General features: G+C 44.0%; 1 long non-coding RNA gene across 12 annotated transcripts in view; it reads right to left on the bottom strand.

Moving 5' to 3' along the window:
* Nucleotides 1-9,972, bottom strand: part of LOC102555048 (uncharacterized) — an 87,805-nt gene that overhangs the window by 69,238 nt on the left and 8,595 nt on the right. For 7 of the 12 annotated variants that reach the window (XR_005505839.2, XR_005505836.2, XR_001838361.3 and 4 more), the window contains exon 2: nt 7-92. This is a non-coding gene — a long non-coding RNA (uncharacterized LOC102555048). Of the gene's footprint in view, nt 1-6; nt 93-1,701; nt 3,550-9,972 lie in introns of those variants that run through there. The other 5 variants (XR_010052562.1, XR_010052559.1, XR_001838362.3 and 2 more) reach the window with 2 other exon arrangements.

The following is a 9,972-nucleotide window of genomic DNA, read 5'->3' as shown; positions in this document are numbered from 1 at the left end:
GCTTACCTGTCCACAGGTCTTCTTGGCCCCATTTCCACAGAGATGGCTAAGGCAGCAAGTCTTCATCTGAAATAAAGCTCCAAGAATAGAACCTATTGGCAAAAAGCACACAGTTTGCATATCTTCCCTGATACAGAGCACTGATTTCTTGGAAAAATCAATGACTAGATAAACTACTTTGAAATAATCTAAGGTGGATGTTGTTGTTGTTGTTGTTGTTGTTGTTGTTGTTGTTGTTGTTGTGATGTAAAACAGATCTTATTTCAAGTGGTGACTGCCTCAGTATGCCTGAGCCCACTGGAATCCTTGGTCCATCACCAAACTCCTGAGATGCAACCTTTAAAAGTAGGGCATGTGTGCCTGTACCAAGGGGTCATGAGGAGTGAACTAGGATGTATCCAGGCAGCTAGGGAGGTCTCAGCATGATGCCAGTACTCAGCAAACACCAGTTGTTTCCCTATTAACACACACACACACACACACACACACACACACACACACACAGAGTATTGATTCAGCCCCCCATTTTAAGTCCTGAACATGTAGTTCAGGCTCTTTTCAGAGGTCCTGAGGCTTACAGGAATGCTCCTGGAATTTCCACCCACAGCTGGGTTTACCAGTGGAGCCAGCAGATCTCAGAAGGGCAATACCACCAGAAACTAGTCAGATTTTATTACCCACAGATGAACGATGGAACAATAAGCAAGCCAGCTTCTGCAGTGGCCACTGGACCTGGGTTTAGGATGACCAAGCTAATAGAGAAAAGGGAAGCCTACAGCCAGAGTGGCCCCTGCCCTCCTTCTTCTCTGTTTTCTTTCCTCTCTCTCCCACCCCTCCCCCATACTTCTATTCCCTCCGTTAAAATTAAACAAGCTAATAAATGGACAGCATGAGAGACAACGTGTGTGGACTTGAAACCTGTCCTGAGGCTCTGTACACCTGCATTCTCAGAACGAGAACTTTTATCTTTGCTTTCCTGGATCCTGGACTCAGCCACCTGCCCTGCCTCACCCCATCACCTCCATCACCAGCAAATGTCAGAATATGAATGAAAGTTGACCATTAATAATCCAAAGCCCATTTTGCCAAAGGTAAGACCATTCTGTATAGCTTTGTGCTTTCAGGAGTATCAACCAAAGACAGTGGCCAAGGACAGTTCTCTAATGCCATGCCCAAGCAAGTGTGACCAAAGCTCGTTGAACTCATCTTACCCTGGCTCAGGCTGGAGTAGTGGGCTGTGTTCTGGGAAGCAGAGAGAAGTCAGAGGCAACAGCAGCAGAAAGGAAAGCCCCAGAAGAGGTTAGCCTGAAGTCTGGGAGGAAAATGGAGAAATACACTAAATCCAGAAGGTGCCTGTCAAATACTATACTGGCACACTGTGAGTGCTCAGAGTTAAGGCAGACAGGCAGGATGTATTCACCAGGTTGGAAGTGAGGATTAAGCTCAAGGACCCTGGTGGAATCATGGTCTCCAGTAGCCACAGATATCAAAGAACGTACCAACTCCAGAGGGAACCTATTGTGAACTCTGGATATTGATGGAGATGTTCAACAGAAGAACAGTGCTGATGGTAGACATTAACTGTTAGGTGACTATTACATCTAACTCTGCACTCTGAGCTCCATCTCCCCATAAATTTAAAACACCCCTGAGAAATGAATCAGTTGACTCAAAAGAAAATTGCATGAAGCAGGATCTAACCTTCACTGATAAATTAAAGGACTCTTCAAGACAGGCATCCTGCCCAGGCGGAAGAACGCAGTCAAGGAAGGACATTCTGCTTGTAGTAAGAAGAGGCAGTTTTCAGTCATTCAGCGCTCCTCCTCCTCTGTACTCAGGTGGACTGCCTGGATTAGCACCTTTTCCATGTGTTGATGGTCCTCTGATGCAAATATTAACTGTGTCCTCAGCAAAGTCCAAACACTTGTTGTTTTCCTTGAGTTTTGTATTTACCAGAGAGGAGGCTGGTTCAGAGAATGCGGCAAAAAGTAGTAAATAAAGGTCAGGTTCCAGGCCCCAAAGTCCCTGTCTGGTCTCCCCAGTACTGATTCCACCTTATACTCCACAAAATAAGCAAGAGTCTTGTGTGCCACCCTCACTCCTCAATAGCGATGGGTATATACCAGTGGGCTCTCTAGTATCCATTTTAAAGATAACAGCACCTGATTCCCCTTCCACTGTGGCTTCTGAACTCAAGTTGGTTCTTGACCCTCACCCTCAGCCCCAGAGCCACAGTCTAGCCTCTGGACACCTTTCTTGCCCCTCTGCCTGCCTTTCCTTCCTTTGCTCTCTCACTAAGCCCTTTGCTGGAGAGTTCTAGTTCAGCAAATACCTCTGTGCTGTATAATTAACATTCCCAGCAGTGCATCAGCCTGCAGCCCCTTGCAGACATCCAGACTTGGATCTGGTCCTTTTCTCATCCATCCTGGCCACAATCACAGGATGTCTTAACTGTGACAACACCCAAGCCAGGTGCTCCAAGTGAAAGAGATGGATGAAACTTGCCAGGCTCCGGTCAAAAACCTTGGCAGGCCCTGGAATGCCAGGCAGCATGTGGTAATGCTGGCTGGCCAGTGGCTAGCACAGTAGGTCATCCTCCTGATGGCCAAAGCTGCATTATCAGCCAACAGGGGCATGCTGATACCCAGTCCCTGATTAGTGTCCCTTCGGCTGGCTCAGTTGATTCCTTCAGTTATTTATCACTGCTTAAGAAATGACTCTATGCCTTGAAGGCTTTAAAAAGCGACCATTTACTCTATCACAGGACTTAGAAGAATTTAGTCAATGCTCAGGTGGTCATGGTGGCCATGCAATCTATCAGGGTCAGTATGCTCATTGGAGTCACTGTGTCTGGCACAGTGGGGAAGTAGAGAGAGACACAAGGTTATCTACTGATCCATCATAGTATCCCAACCTCCAAGAGGCCATCCCAGCAGGGAGCATTCATTGATTAGCCCAAGAACTTCCACATTCAAGCTTCCAGGAGGACCAGTAAGAAGTTCCAAATTCATCTGAACTAGAGTCAAAGGTCCAGTGGCTGGAACACAACTGTAATTGGAGCTCAGAGTGGAGGATGGAAAGGATGTCGGTGGGTGGTTAAGAGTAGCTGGCTGGTGGGAGGGAGAGCTAAACCTTCAGAGAGGCAGACAAGCCTGGGAAACCAGAAGAGACTGCTCTCTGCACACACATCTCGGACGCCAGAGGAAAAAGCCAAAGACCATCTGGAACCCTGGTGCACTGAAGCTCCCGGAAGGGGCGGCACAGGTCTTCCTGGTTGCTGCCGCTGCAGAGAGCCCCTGGGCAGCACCCCACGAGCGAACCTGAGCCTCGGGACCACAGGTAAGACCAAATTTTCTGCTGCAAGAAAGCTGCCTGGTGAGCTTGAGACACACGGAAGCAGAATTTCTCTAGGACCGGGCACGTTCTGTGTTTACCGGAAGTCCCACACCCGCGGATCCCGGCCCGCAGCAGCTCTCTGCTCCCAGACCCGGTGAGAGAGAGACCCAACCGCCTGGTCAGGTGGGCACTCCTGAGGCTGCAGAGCAGAAGAGACCACCAACTCTGCTCACCCCTGCCCACATCCCTGGCCCAAGAGGAAACTGTATAAGGCCTCTGGGCTCCCGTGGAGGAGGGCCCAGGAGCGGCAGGACACCTGCCTGAGACACCACCGGAACCTGAAAGAAACAGACCTGATAAACAGTTCTCTGCACCCAAATCCCGTGGGAGGGAGAGCTAAACCTTCAGAGAGGCAGACAAGCCTGGGAAACCAGAAGAGACTGCTCCCTGCACACACATCTCGGACGCCAGAGGAAAAAGCCAAAGACCATCTGGAACCCTGGTGCACTGAAGCTCCCGGAAGGGGCGGCACAGGTCTTCCTGGTTGCTGCCGCTGCAGAGAGCCCCTGGGCAGCACCCCACGAGCGAACCTGAGCCTCGGGACCACAGGTAAGACCAAATTTTCTGCTGCAAGAAAGCTGCCTGGTGAACTCAAGACACAGGCCCACAGGAACAGCTAAAGACCTGTAGAGAGGAAAAACTACACGCCCGAAAGCAGAACACTCTGTCCCCATAACTGACTGAAAGAGAGGAAAACAGGTCTACAGCACTCCTGACACACAGGCTTATAGGACAGTCTAGCCACTGTCAGAAATAGCAGAACAAAGTAACACTAGAGATAATCTGATGGCGAGAGGCAAGCGCAGGAACCCAAGCAACAGAAACCAAGACTACATGCCATCATCGGAGCCCAATTCTCCCACCAAAACAAACATGGAATATTCAAACACACCAGAAAAGCAAGATCTAGTTTCAAAATCATATTTGATCATGATGCTGGAGGACTTCAAGAAAGACATGAACACACTTAGGGAAACACAGGAAAACATTAATAAACAAGTAGAAGCCTACAGAGAGGAATCGCAAAAATCCCTGAAAGAATTCCAGGAAAACACAATCAAACAGTTGAAGGAATTAAAAATGGAAATAGAAGCAATCAAGAAAGAACACATGGAAACAACCCTGGATATAGAAAACCAAAAGAAGAGACAAGGAGCTGTAGATACAAGCTTCACCAACAGAATACAAGAGATGGAAGAGAGAATCTCAGGAGCAGAAGATTCCATAGAAATCATTGACTCAACTGTCAAAGATAATGTAAAGCAGAAAAAGCTACTGGTCCAAAACATACAGGAAATCCAGGACTCAATGAGAAGATCAAACCTAAGGATAATAGGTATAGAAGAGAGTGAAGACTCCCAGCTCAAAGGACCAGTAAATATCTTCAACAAAATCATAGAAGAAAACTTCCCTAACCTAAAAAAAGAGATACCCATAGACATACAAGAAGCCTACAGAACTCCAAATAGATTGGACCAGAAAAGAAACACCTCCCGTCACATAATTGTCAAAACACCAAACGCACAAAATAAAGAAAGAATATTAAAAGCAGTAAGGGAAAAAGGTCAAGTAACATATAAAGGCAGACCTATCAGAATCACACCAGACTTCTCGCCAGAAACTATGAAGGCCAGAAGATCCTGGACTGATGTCATACAGACCCTAAGAGAACACAAATGCCAGCCCAGGTTACTGTATCCAGCAAAACTCTCAATTAACATTGATGGAGAAACCAAGATATTCCATGACAAAACCAAATTTACACAATATCTTTCTACAAATCCAGCACTACAAAGAATAATAAATGGTAAAGCCCAACATAAGGAGGCAAGCTATACCCTAGAAGAAGCAAGAAACTAATCGTCTTGGCAACAAAACAAAGAGAATGAAAGCACACAAACATAACCTCACATCCAAACATGAATATAAAGGGAAACAATAATCACTATTCCTTAATATCTCTCAATATCAATGGCCTCAACTCCCCAATAAAAAGACATAGATTAACAAACTGGATACGCAACGAGGACCCTGCATTCTGCTGCCTACAGGAAACACACCTCAGAGACAAAGACAGACACTACCTCAGAGTGAAAGGCTGGAAAACAACTTTCCAAGCAAATGGTCAGAAGAAGCAAGCTGGAGTAGCCATTCTAATATCAAATAAAATCAATTTCCAACTAAAAGTCATCAAAAAAGATAAGGAAGGACACTTCATATTCATCAAAGGAAAAATCCACCAAGATGAACTCTCAATCCTAAATATCTATGCCCCAAATACAAGGGCACCTACATACGTAAAAGAAACCTTACTAAAGCTCAAAACACACATTGCACCTCACACAATAATAGTGGGAGATTTCAACACCCCACTCTCATCAATGGACAGATCATGGAAACAGAAATTAAACAGTGATATCGACAGACTAAGAGAAGTCACGAGCCAAATGGACTTAACAGATATTTATAGAACATTCTATCCTAAAGCAAAAGGATATACCTTCTTCTCAGCTCCTCATGGCACTTTCTCCAAAATTGACCATATAATTGGTCAAAAAACGGGCCTCAACAGGTACAGAAAGATAGAAATAATCCCATGCGTGCTATCGGACCACCACGGCCTAAAACTGGTCTTCAATAACAATAAGGGAAGAATGCCCACATATACGTGGAAATTGAACAATGCTCTACTCAATGATAACCTGGTCAAGGAAGAAATAAAGAAAGAAATTAAAAACTTTTTAGAATTTAATGAAAATGAAGATACAACATACCCAAACTTATGGGACACAATGAAAGCTGTGCTAAGAGGAAAACTCATAGCGCTGAGTGCCTGCAGAAAGAAACAGGAAAGAGCATATGTCAGCAGCTTGACAGCACACCTAAAAGCTCTAGAACAAAAAGAAGCAAATACACCCAGGAGGAGTAGAAGGCAGGAAATAATCAAACTCAGAGCTGAAATCAACCAAGTAGAAACAAAAAGGACCATAGAAAGAATCAACAGAACCAAAAGTTGGTTCTTTGAGAAAATCAACAAGATAGATAAACCCTTAGCCACACTAACGAGAGGACACAGAGAGTGCGTCCAAATTAACAAAATCAGAAATGAAAAGGGAGACATAACTACAGATTCAGAGGAAATTCAAAAAATCATCAGATCTTACTATAAAAACCTATATTCAACAAAATTTGAAAATCTTCAGGAAATGGACAATTTCCTAGACAGATACCAGGTATCGAAGTTAAATCAGGAACAGATAAACCAGTTAAACAACCCCATAACTCCTAAGGAAATAGAAGCAGTCATTAAAGGTCTCCCAACCAAAAAGAGCCCAGGTCCACACGGGTTTAGTGCAGAATTCTATCAAACCTTCATAGAAGACCTCATACCAATATTATCCAAACTATTTAACAAAATTGAAACAGATGGAGCCCTACCTAATTCCTTCTACGAAGCCACAATTACTCTTATACCTAAACCACACAAAGACCCAACAAAGAAAGAGAACTTCAGACCAATTTCCCTTATGAATATCGACGCAAAAATACTCAATAAAATTCTGGCAAACCGAATTCAAGAGCACATCAAAACAATCATCCACCATGATCAAGTAGGCTTCAGCCCAGGCATGCAGGGATGGTTTAATATACGGAAAACCATCAACGTGATCCATTATATAAACAAACTGAAAGAACAGAACCACATGATCATTTCATTAGATGCTGAGAAAGCATTTGACAAAATTCAACACCCCTTCGTGATAAAAGTCCTGGAAAGAATAGGAATTCAAGGCCCATACCTAAACATAGTAAAGGCATATACAGCAAACCAGGTGCTAACATTAAACTAAATGGAGAGAAACTTGAAGCAATCCCACTAAAATCAGGGACTAGACAAGGCTGCCCACTCTCTCCCTACTTATTCAATATAGTTCTTGAAGTTCTAGCCAGAGCAATCAGACAACAAAAGGAGATCAAAGGGATACAGATCGGAAAAGAAGAGGTCAAAATATCACTATTTGCAGATGACATGATAGTATATTTAAGTGATCCCAAAAGTTCCACCAGAGAACTACTAAAGCTGATAAACAACTTCAGCAAAGTGGCTGGGTATAAAATTAACTCAAATAAATCAGTTGCCTTCCTCTATACAAAAGAGAAAAAAGCCGAGAAAGAAATTAGGGAAACGACACCCTTCATAATAGACCCAAATAATATAAAGTACCTCGGTGTGACTTTAACCAAGCAAGTAAAAGATCTGTACAATAAGAACTTCAAGACACTGAGGAAAGAAATTGAAGAAGACCTCAGAAGATGGAAAGATCTCCCATGCTCATGGATTGGCAGGATTAATATAGTAAAAATGGCCATTTTACCAAAAGCAATCTACAGATTCAATGCAATCCCCATCAAAATACCAATCCAATTCTTCAAAGAGTTAGACAGAACAATTTGCAAATTCATCTGGAATAACAAAAAACCCAGGATAGCTAAAGCTATCCTCAACAATAAAAGGACTTCAGGGGGAATCACTATCCCTGAACTCAAGCAGTATTACAGAGCAATAGTGATAAAAACTGCATGGTATTGGTACAGGGACAGACAGATAGACCAATGGAATAGAATTGAAGACCCAGAAATGAACCCACACACCTATGGTCACTTGATTTTTGACAAAGGAGCCAAAACCATCCAATGGAAAAAAGATAGCATTTTCAGCAAATGGTGCTGGTTCAACTGGAGGGCAACATGTAGAAGAATGCAGATCGATCCATGCTTATCACCCTGTACAAAGCTTAAGTCCAAGTGGATCAAGGACCTCCACATCAAACCAGACACACTCAAACTAATAGAAGAAAAACTAGGGAAGCATCTGGAACACATGGGCACTGGAAAAAATTTCCTGAACAAAACACCAATGGCTTATGTTCTAAGATCAAGAATCGACAAATGGGATCTCATAAAACTGCAAAGCTTCTGTAAGGCAAAGGACACTGTGGTTAGGACAAAACGGCAACCAACAGATTGGGAAAAGATCTTTACCAATCCTACAACAGATAGAGGCCTTATATCCAAAATATACAAAGAACTCAAGAAGTTAGACCGCAGGGAAACAAATAACCCTATTAAAAAATGGGGTTCAGAGCTAAACAAAGAATTCACAGCTGAGGAATGCCGAATGGCTGAGAAACACCTAAAGAAATGTTCAACATCTTTAGTCATAAGGGAAATGCAAATCAAAACAACCCTGAGATTTCACCTCACACCAGTGCGATTGGCTAAGATCAAAAACTCAGGTGACAGCAGATGCTGGCGAGGATGTGGAGAAAGGGGAACACTCCTCCATTGTTGGTGGGATTGCAGACTGGTAAAACCATTCTGGAAATCAGTCTGGAGGTTCCTCAGAAAATTGGACATTGAACTGCCTGAGGATCCAGCTATACCTCTCTTGGGCATATACCCAAAAGATGCCTCAACATATAAAAGAGACACGTGCTCCACTATGTTCATCGCAGCCTTATTTATAATAGCCAGAAAATGGAAAGAACCCAGATGCCCTTCAACAGAGGAATGGATACAGAAAATGTGGTACATCTACACAATGGAATATTACTCAGCTATCAAAAACAACGAGTTTATGAAATTCGTAGGCAAATGGTTGGAACTGGAAAATATCATCCTGAGTGAGCTAACCCAATCACAGAAAGACATACATGGTATGCACTCATTGATAAGTGGCTATTAGCCCAAATGCTTGAATTACCCTAGATGCCTAGAACAAACGAAACTCAAGACGGATGATCAAAATGTGAATGCTTCACTCCTTCTTTAAATGAGGAAAAAGAATACCCTTGGCATGGAAGGGAGAGGCAAAGATTAAAACAGAGACTGAAGGAACACCCATTCAGAGCCTGCCCCACATGTGGCCCATACATATACAGCCACCCAATTAGACAAGATGGATGAAGCAAAGAAGTGCAGACCGACAGGAGCCGGATGTAGATCGCTCCTGAGAGACACAGCCAGAATACAGCAAATACAGAGGCGAATGCCAGCAGCAAACCACTGAACTGAGAATAGGTCCCCTATTGAAGGAATCAGAGAAAGAACTGGAAGAGCTTGAAGGGGCTCGAGACCCCAAAAGTAAAACAATGCCAAGCAACCAGAGCTTCCAGGGACTAAGCCACTACCTAAAGACTATACATGGACTGACCCTGGACTCTGACCCCATAGGTAGCAATGAATATCCTAGTAAGAGCACCAGTGGAAGGGGAAGCCCTGGGTCCTGCTAAGACTGAACCCCCAGTGAACTAGACTGTTCGGGGGAGGGCGGCAATGGGGGGAGGGTTGGGAGGGGAACACCCATAAGGAAGGGGAGGGGGGAGGGGGATGTTTGCCCGGAAACCGGGAAAGGGAATAACACTCGAAATGTATATAAGAAATACTCAAGTTAATAATAAAAAAAAAAAGAGTAGCTGGCTGAGAGGGCCAGTCACAGCACAATTCTGAGATCCACAAAGAACAAGAACCCCAGGATTCCCAACAAGACAAGAGAGCAGGAGGGGAGGCGCTGCT

This window comes from Rattus norvegicus, chromosome 6 (genome assembly GCF_036323735.1).
Source record: "Rattus norvegicus strain BN/NHsdMcwi chromosome 6, GRCr8, whole genome shotgun sequence".
NCBI classification, from domain to species: Eukaryota; Metazoa; Chordata; class Mammalia; order Rodentia; family Muridae; genus Rattus; species Rattus norvegicus.
Note: the sequence above shows the minus strand (reverse complement) of the source record. Positions and strands in the feature narration are given on the sequence as shown.